At 41.7% G+C, this 9,748-nt stretch overlaps 1 pseudogene; it reads left to right on the top strand.

The window, feature by feature from the left end:
• Nucleotides 1-7,275: 7,275 nt before the first annotated feature.
• Nucleotides 7,276-9,544, top strand: LOC130567521 (uncharacterized; annotated as a pseudogene).
• Nucleotides 9,545-9,748: the final 204 nt, after the last annotated feature.

Here is a 9,748-nt window from a genome sequence, read left to right as displayed (position 1 = left end):
GCTTCCAGTAATGTTTTCCTCCTCATGTTGTTTTCTTTGCCAAGTGCAGTATGAAATGGACTTTGTACTTTGACGCGCATGATAAAAGCTGCACGCTGACTGACTGTTGTTGCGTTTATTTCTGCGTTCTGTTAGACTAAGATTAATCCATATCGAGTCAAAATGCCAATAGCTTATCATCGTTTTTGAAATACATTCTATCGCGATTCGATATGATATCGTTTATCGGCACAGCCCTAACAAACATAACTATAAACTATAAGAATTAATAAATTAATTAACATAAATAAAAACTGAAAGACAAAAACATTAAACTGACAGTAAGAACAATTAAGTATAAAATTAAATTCACATTTTTATTCACATGTTAATAATTCTTTACCTAATGTAACTCGTGGCTCTGGAACCATCTAGCTGTCAAAAAAAAACTTTAACACGCAAATGTGTTGTTTTTTTACTAACCAAATGAGTGATTAATAAAAATAAAAAATGAAAGCTAAGCATACGAAAACAAATCAATAATTCTCTTAATGTGATGACACAAAAATGACATATTATCATGGGCAAACAATTGGATTGCAGTGGTGTCCATTAAAGCTGAGACTCACATGAACACTGTACAGTTTTTTCTTGTGACTAAATCATTCTCTGTAAATGCTATTGAGCTTTAAATAATGGTATATTTAGTGTATGAACCCATACAGTAGTGAAATATATTGTAAATGGAAATTTATTGCAATATATATCAAAAATCCAAAAGGTGTGTATTATAGCTGACACCCACATGAACACTGTAGTTAACCAGTCAAATTAGAAACGTGTATATTAATCTGTAGCCTATTTAACTTTCGAGACGGTCCCTAAATTCAGACTATCGAACGTCAAACCAACTTTACGCCAGTGGATAAATACATAATTTGTAAATCTGTACTTGCGTAATTTTGCAAAACTGAATAAGGCTTTATAGCCTACAAAATAGTACAAAAACATATGCCTTCTTGTTCTTTTGCTTCGCGTAGTTGGCATTTATTTCCCCGATACTGATGGATAGCTCTGTTTTAAAGCCATGGCCATATGTAAGGACGCATCATCACATCACACGCATGTCATCCCCTGCCGCGCACTACATGATGTCCGTGACCGAGTAAAGTCATTAAATAAATAAAATGGAAATTTCCAAATGATTCCTGTAAAGTTCTGCAAGTTATACAAAAGGGGGCCCCCTGGTGGTGCAGAGGCCCTACGCAACCTGTGTAGTCTGCATAAATTAATGATCGGCACTGACCAATAGCTATGTTTCACCCGTTTCAATTGAAATGGGCCTCACAACAGAAGGGGCCTCCGCTTACACTCGAAAAATATAATTTTCCCCTGCCATCACGCCGCGTATTAGGGGTGTAACGGTTCAAATTACTCACGGTTCGGTTTGTCACGGTTTTAGGGTCACGGTTTCGGTTTGGTTCGGTTTGTGCTATATTCAGGGAAAAGGGACTACTGACAAATAAAAATAAGAACAAATAATGAAGCTACAAGTAACAGCACCAATACAACAACAGAGCAAAGCAGAAAATAAAATAAGATACTGTATATATACCTTTTAAGGTAGAAATGGATTAAAGTAATCAAATAAAACATAACATTGCATATGTACAAATTAAATAAAGATGAATCATAATTTAAGTTACAGAAGCTATTGAGTCACAAGCAGTGAGTGATTTCCTTGACTTTTAACAGACAGCAGGAATATGCTGAATATGCTAATGTTACCCAGAACCGTTGCACCACTACGGCGTATGCACCGGGGTCAATGTTATGGGGACTTGAGGGAAAAGTGTTATCAAAATTATTTAAAGAAGAAACTTTAAGAAACTTTAGTTTCAAGATGGGGGCAAAAAAATCCTGTAAGAGTTATTTTAAATTGAAAAATCCAGTAAAACAGTACTATGACAAACCCGCTTGTATTTAGTTTTATTAATAAAAAGGAATAAGATGGATATTACATAATATAAGCGATACAACACAAAATAAAGTAATTGTTATTTGAATATGTACACAATAACAATAAAACAAATTCCCTCCCAGTCAACACGATGATGTCACAGTGGTCTCACAGTGATGTCACCATGAGCTTTCAGAATACTTAAGATGAGGTCAAAACGTAACCTCACAGCAAACTCACTGTGTGCTCAAACTGTGATCTTACTATTGTACTGTGAGCTTAGAGGTTTAGATGTGGCTGGTTTGTCATTTGTGGTCACCATTATGTTGATGAGTGTTTGCTTTAGTTGAGCGCTTGACTCTAACATACTGTAAAGTTTAGTATCCAGTCGATACCAAGTAAATGCAGGGCCAGTATTGCCGTTACCAATACCAATACTTTTAACTTTTAAAAAGCATTCACTTGAGCTTACATTTACTTTCCTGTTGATGAAATGTCATGATTTATCAGATGAATGCGTCATTAATATGCTAAATCTGAATACATTTTCATCACCACTAAAATATTTTGTGATTTGTGCTCTTAATGTGCCTGTAGGCTAATTAATCATGTAGATGTTACAACACTGGGCATCATTTAAACCAAATAAATCTATTTATTTAGTTATTTATTCCTGTAATCGAATTTGCAAACATGAACTTTGCACCAAATTATTACTGGAACATAGTAACAATAACAGATTAACAGAACAGAAAAACAATATATAACAAAACAATTTCTCGTTATCCCAGTACTACTTCTCTAGCTTTAAAAAAAAACAAAGTGGACAAATTTATTACTCAAGAACAAAGATTTTAAAGGTACAGTGCAGGATGTTTTGTATGATCTATTAACAGAAATGCAATATAACATACAAAACTGTGTCTTTAGATGTGTATAAAAACCTTACGTAATGAAAAGTTATGTTTTTATAACCTTAGAATAAACCAGTTGTATCTACATAGGGAGCGGGCCTATCTACATGGAATTTGTTATGTTGCGCAGCCATGTTTTGTACAGTAAGCTCTAACGGACAAACAGCTCTACAGAGCGCGTTTCGTATATGTTGGTCTTCGTGTGTGTTTTTAGACGCAGCTTGCGTCATCACTGAGTTGAAGACGCACAAAGTAGTAAGTCGTAGTATGGAGAGAGGAGGAGAGTCGTCGTCTAGCTGAAGCAATTGATTGTTCTGTCTTAGAAGTTTTGATAAAATGGAGGACCATGCGTATTGTGCACAAGAGCCGACAGAGCGTGAATCTCCATCGTCAAAGAAGCGCAAACGTGATGCTGCCAGACGAATTAGAGACAAACGGCGGCAGAAATCCAGGATAAACAGCGGTGTATCTATTACCAGATGGAAGGCACTGTTGAAAGACAAATGTTTTCAAGGCGACGCCGAAGTTGCCTGTTTTCTGCTAGACTGGTAAAATAATTCAACATTTTCAATATTTCCACTTTTTCAATGTTTACCAAACAACTGTTTTGTTGAAATGGTAACGTTAGCATTTTATACAAATGGCCCCATAACCTCCGAATAATAATGTTTTTCCGTCCCTGCGGTACGTACTCCGGTTGTTCCTGACTTTACAAAGGGGGAGACAAACGTCTACTAACTTACACCTAACTGCCTATGTCGCTGTCAGATCAAACGCTTTGAACAGCGTTGCTATTTATGATTAGCTAACTTTAGTTACTTCACTACTCTCAGCGTGTACTAGATAGCACGCAAGAAATATATCTAATTATAGAATTGTAACAGTAACTTTCGCAATAGAATACATGTTAAATGATCAATTACGTTAATATATTGCCTTACCTGCTTGTATCACTGCTATCCGCTGTCTCAGTAGACGACAACTTTTTTTACTGTTGCGGCCTCCGTCGTAATTCGAAAGGGAGGGGTGGGCACATGACTCAGAGATTCGTTGCAAAACTATAATACAACGCTAGTGGCCGCTGATTTTCAAGAACTGCGCCTTTAAAACTGCTTTTCCGTTTTTGTTCAGTGTTATGTTTAGACAAAATAATAGAACAAATTAAAATGTTTCCCTTCCATTACACTTTTTTAAGTGATTTTATAAACAAAGTGCACACAATTGTTTGCGACACAAAGTAAATAAAGTGCTTAAATAATAAAGTATTTTCAATCTTTGTTTTTTTAACCCCAAAGGCCCACTGCCATACATCGCAGTTCGCAGTGTTTTTATTCACCGAGGTGTAAAAACTCCACACGATGCTCCTCTTCTTTTCGCTGTCTGCAGCAGCATCTGCGTGCTTGCGCTTGTTGCTGCTGAGTCACGTGATAGCGGACTACAAAACACAGCAGGACAGGAGGAGCAACGTGTGCAAAACTAGGTGTATGGGAAATAGTTTTTCTTCATTATACAAGTATTAGCTACATTAGTAAATAAATAAAAACGGTAGTAAAAATTAAAAACACATTAGTATCGATATTTTCATGTTAGGATCAATCCTTTTCGATACAACCTCAGTATCGAAAGTATGGCTTAACCAACTGTCTGCTTGCCGTCTCACGTCGCAGAATACACAAAATGTACAACATGTAGTAATCCGTTCTCCCAAACATCACAAAATAGAGACTGTGTCTGTCCCCCGGATTAGCAAACATAAAATAATGCGTNCATTTCTGCGCTGTCTTGGAGATGTTAGCGTGTCTCTAATAGGATCGGTCACAAACATGAACCCTGCACGATCTAATGTGTTGTGTCTTATTAACTCACTGTCATTCAATTCAATGTCATTTAATGTTATAGCGCTTTTACAATTTGCATTGCATCAAAGCAGCTAAACAAGAAATCCCAGATAAACCAAAGTTGAACACACACAAAAACAATTTAAAAAATCTGATAAACGTTTAAAGTAATATGGAAATTGTCATGCGATGCAACACATTTCTTCTCACTTTTCGTGTTTTGTCCATCTTCTCTGCTGTTAAAGATACTCTTAAGTCTCTTAAAAGTCCTCCTCGCTACTCCTAACAATTTTGGACCTTAAGAGCTCTTTTTAAGGGTTAAGATGCTTTATGAATTTCTTTTTTCGTTACTAGGATTTTTTTCTGTAATTTTAAGGGGAAACGCCCACATTTCTAAGAATCTTCTTAGAATTTTGTCACTGGGAGCAACTCTTTGCGCTAAGATCTTTCATGAATACGGGCCCAGATGTTTTGGCTACACTATATGCCCATCCAATAAATGAAGGTGGTAGGAGTGTGGTATTTCAACATTGATAAGGTGTTCGTAGTTATGATTTGCCATCACACACCTCACAAGGCTGTTCTTAAAATGGTCCATAGGCTACAATTGACCTTTTACTTTTTACATTGCATGGGTAAATTTTGTGCACTTCTTTGATTTTGTTATAGATACTGCACAAAATGTATATCGAGCTAACGATGCCGATTTCCAATCAATATCTGTGATCTGAGCATTCCAAAAAGGTTTTCAATTTTTTTTTTAATTATTACTTGAAGGGGAAAAGAGTTTAATACCATCTACTGACATCTCAGGAAATAGCCGTTCATTACTCCCAAACTTAAGGTGATTTTATGAATCCATTTGGAATAGCTTTCACAACTCTTTGAAATTCTTTAAAAGGAATAGGAAAAGTTTAAGTACAGAAGAAAGTCTTCATAGGATAAGATTTCTCCACTTTCATCAAATAAGTCCATAACAAAGTTTATGTTTTTTTCAAACCAATTGGGAAAAAACGTATTCCTAGAGGTAATGAGACAATTATTCCATACAGGCACTTTGCATGGGGAAAAGTTATGTTGACACATCTTCCAAGCCAATAACACTTGCTGGTGAAAATTTGATAACTGGTAATTTCCCAGGCAAAAATTACAATGTAATAGAAAAGATAAGCCTCCCACCTTTTTAAAAATACACTGCGGAATAAAGAACCATAATGAGTTTTATTTTTTATTTTTATTTTTTTATTTATTTTTTTCGTTTAAGTTTGAAAGTGTTATTGATGTCTAAAAAATCTAGTATCTCTAAACCGCCGTCAACCCTTCTTGCCTGTCATAATATCCTTTTTCAATTCATGAGTTTATTTCTTCCAGATAAAGTCTAAGAAAGAATTCCTATTCTATTTCCAGGCCAAAACATTCAGGGCTAGATTACAAACAATCGGGGCTAGAGCCCCGAATAAATAGTGCTAGCGACGCCCATGCCTAACTCGTCATTTGGATGTTGCAAACAGTTGCATGCAAAACTGACTGTTCAAAAATCTGTTTGAATGGGCATGACGCCTCTGCACGCACACACCATGTGATGATTTCAGCCTATCATAGCATGTTCAGCAGTTAAGCGTGACAGTTAGCTCAGTGCTTGTGACGTGCACCCAAAATCCTGCTTCTTCATCCCTGACACAGCTCTTCGCGGCAGATGCGTTGACTTTAACCAATTACTGAAAAACGTATCAATAAGTTCTTATTCTCCCGAGATTCGAGCACCACATTGACTGTGCAAAACGTTTGGACCGCTACGAGAAAAAGCAACACCTGAGGCCTCGCTACATCGCTTGTGAAAAAACAATTCAAACAGTCCACTAAAAGGCTATGGTTGATGAAATTAAATGGGTAATCTTTCTCTTTTGATAGAATACGAATAAAGGCAACTAATGAGGTTTTATTAACTAAGTTCGAGAGGAGAAGGAGCAGATAATTAACTCGGCTGGTCCGCTATCAACAATCACAGCACCCGACCTATCAGTTCAAGAGAGAGAGAGCCTCTATAAATAGTCAAGACGTCTTACCTTCACTCTCTCTTCAGTCTCAAGCATTTGTATATCCAAATTGCAGCGATGACAGAGAACGAAATAATCCGTTATGACAACTCCGTCGACGATTAGGGTCCTTCGGCGTCCTCAAGCAACGGTCAGCACAGCAGCGCCCACCAGGATACCTCAGACAAACCTGCGGCTGCTCCAAGGGGCCGTCGGCCCTCCCGCGCCTCTTCTACAACCCCGAGACGCAGTGGCGCGCAGTCACCACCGCCTTCCAGGCAGCCGTTGCGGTCTCCAGCTTCCTTTTATGCGTCCATCCTCCCCTCCGTCCCGCCTAACGAAATATGTGGACTGTCCTAGGATTACGGCAAGCGCTAATCAACGCAGACGTCCACTTTGCTCGACGGAGGAACAAGGCCGAACTGTACGGTTTGTACTCCTCCCTGCAACCGGATTCCCTGACGACGTAACCTGCCACTCCGTCGAAGGCCACAGGAAAGCCGAGGCAGGTCCGTAATTCCCCATATTTACCGCCGGATCAAACCCCAATGAGGAGGGGACTCCGGTCCGAAAGCCGCCACAGCGGTCCCTCTGCAAGCTTGGGCCGCGCCCCGGATGCCAGTTCCGCCCGCCTGCAGTCTCTTCCCCGCTCAGCCGAGCTCCAGCAGGCAGCATCTCCGGGCACCATCCAAGCAGCCACGGCTTACCCAAACATCCTCCCGATCTCCTCCTCCAATCCCGTTCCAGGTCAATGGCGCGCTGCCCCGCCGTCGAACTCTAGTGCGAGGCTGCCTCCACTGGCAACGCGGGCTCAGGCTCACGACTACCCCGCTTTCCCTCTAGTCCCCAGCCCAGACAACAGTAGTAGCATGAGATTGGCCCCACAAACAGCCCCAGCGGCCACTATCCCCTCTCTCATGTCTCTCCCTCAGGCACGTCCCTCCTTCTGACTGTCATCGGCAGCCCCGGCCCTGGAGCCGCCTCCTGTCTCAGCAAGAATCAGGTCGCAGATACTGGCAGAAATTCAGGCGGCTGGCACCAGATGTGGACCCCCTACCAACACCAGTACCTCCTTATTCGGAACTGATATTTCTGTAAATCACCCACTAAAAATTCTCCTAGACTCTTCCCTCAATTCTATCATCCAAGCCGTCTCCCCCAGGACCCTTCAGTCCTACCTAACCGCGTGGAGGAGTTTCAAGTCATTCCACCGAACATACAACATGCCTTTTCCCGAGTTCTCTCTGCTTACCATCACCTCATTCATATCCTTCCTGAATGTCAACAAAAACCTTCAAAGCCAGCTCAATTAAAGGGTACCTAAGCGGAATCCAATTTTTCCACAATCTAATTTTCAACTCAACCTGCCCAGCTATAGCCAATTCTCAAGCCTCCATGCTCATCAAAGGAATCCAAAGAGCTCAACCCGCCCGCCCGGACACAAGACAACCTATAACTTTGGATATATTGACCAAATGCATTTCTACCCTCCGCAAAGGCTACCACGCACACCACCCACACGCTCGACGCCATGTTCACTTTGGCCTTTTTTGGATTTCTCAGATGCTCTGAAATGACCACTACATCCAACTTTAACCCTTCAGTCAACCCCACCATCTGACTTAGCAGTGCTTGATGCAGAAACAATCTCCTTCCACATCAAGCAAAGTAAGACAGATCAATCCAAAAGAGGCCATTTCATCTACATATTCAACCTTCAATCACCCATGCAGCCTTACCAAACCCTCCTTGCCTACCTACATTTCAGAAGATCACAGGCAAAATCCCCATCCGACCCTCTCTTCATAGAAGACTCCAGTCGTCCAGCCTCACAATTTTGGTTCCAAAGTCATCTCAAAACCGTCTTGCTCCAATCTGGCATCCCCGCAGAACATTTCTCTAGCCATTCGTTTCGCATCGGCGCAGCTACCACAGCCGCCCAGAAAGGTCTCTCCCAGCCTCAGATCCAAGCGCTGGGCCGCTGGACGTCAGAGGCTTTCAAAAGCTACATCCGGTCGGACCGCTCCCTCATCAAAGAAGCCCATCGGACGCTAATCTCCCAGATCATCTAGCAACAACCTACCCTCATCCCGTAAACTCCGGCCGAACACCTTCATTCAAGACCACTCATTTTAGAGGCCAGCATCGCAGGAGCGACCGCCCCACAAGGGCCCGTGCCTCCATCTACGTTCTGCAGCAGCAGACATCACTCATTTAAAGGCCAGCATCGCAGCAGCGACTGCCCCACAAAGGCCCGTGCCTCCATCTAAACTCTGCCACAGCAGTCTCAACTCATCTAGAAGCCAGTATTGCCTCAGCGACCGCCCCCACAGGGGCCCCATGCTTCCTTCATCTCTCTGCTCAGCCGGCACCCTTCCTCCAGAAACCTCAGCAGTGCCCGCTTCAGTAACAACTGGACTCTCTTCCAGACTCGGCAACAACGGCTTTCATACCAAGCAAGGCCAGGTCACCAGCAGCCCATACCAGCCTAGTTTGGGGGGGGGGGTGTGTGCATATCTCCGGCTGCTGTCCTGCACTAGTTGCATCTCTTGGGGGGAGTGTTCCGGGTTCAGGCTAATGCCGGATTCGGAGCCCTCACCCCGGACAGGGGGGGAGTGCTCTGAGCTCGGAAGAACGAACGAGCTCGGAGCCCTCTCCCAGACAGCACGCCAAATACGCTTACCCTCAAACCTACACCATTATCTGCATAGGCGAACTCGTGAATTAGCTGTTCTGAAATCCAAACAGTGACTACAGCGAGCACGAACACAAAATATCATTCTCTATTACTGAACGCACTTCACCCTGTGTAGGCTACATTCAGGTTAGAGAGGCATATAAATGTGCTGCTAGAGATGTATGTGTTTGTACAAGCATCGTGCCGATTTATGTTTCTGCTGGGTGTTCGACAAGTTTTAAAAAGTAATGTGTTATCGAACTTTACCACTAACATAGTCATCCGTGAACAGAAAATGTGCATTTGACATCTTGAGTTGCACAGACCGATCGGCATTCAAAGAG

Source organism: Triplophysa rosa, linkage group LG16 (assembly GCF_024868665.1).
Source record: "Triplophysa rosa linkage group LG16, Trosa_1v2, whole genome shotgun sequence".
Classification (NCBI taxonomy): Eukaryota; Metazoa; Chordata; class Actinopteri; order Cypriniformes; family Nemacheilidae; genus Triplophysa; species Triplophysa rosa.
This window is presented reverse-complemented; position numbering and strand designations above follow the sequence as displayed.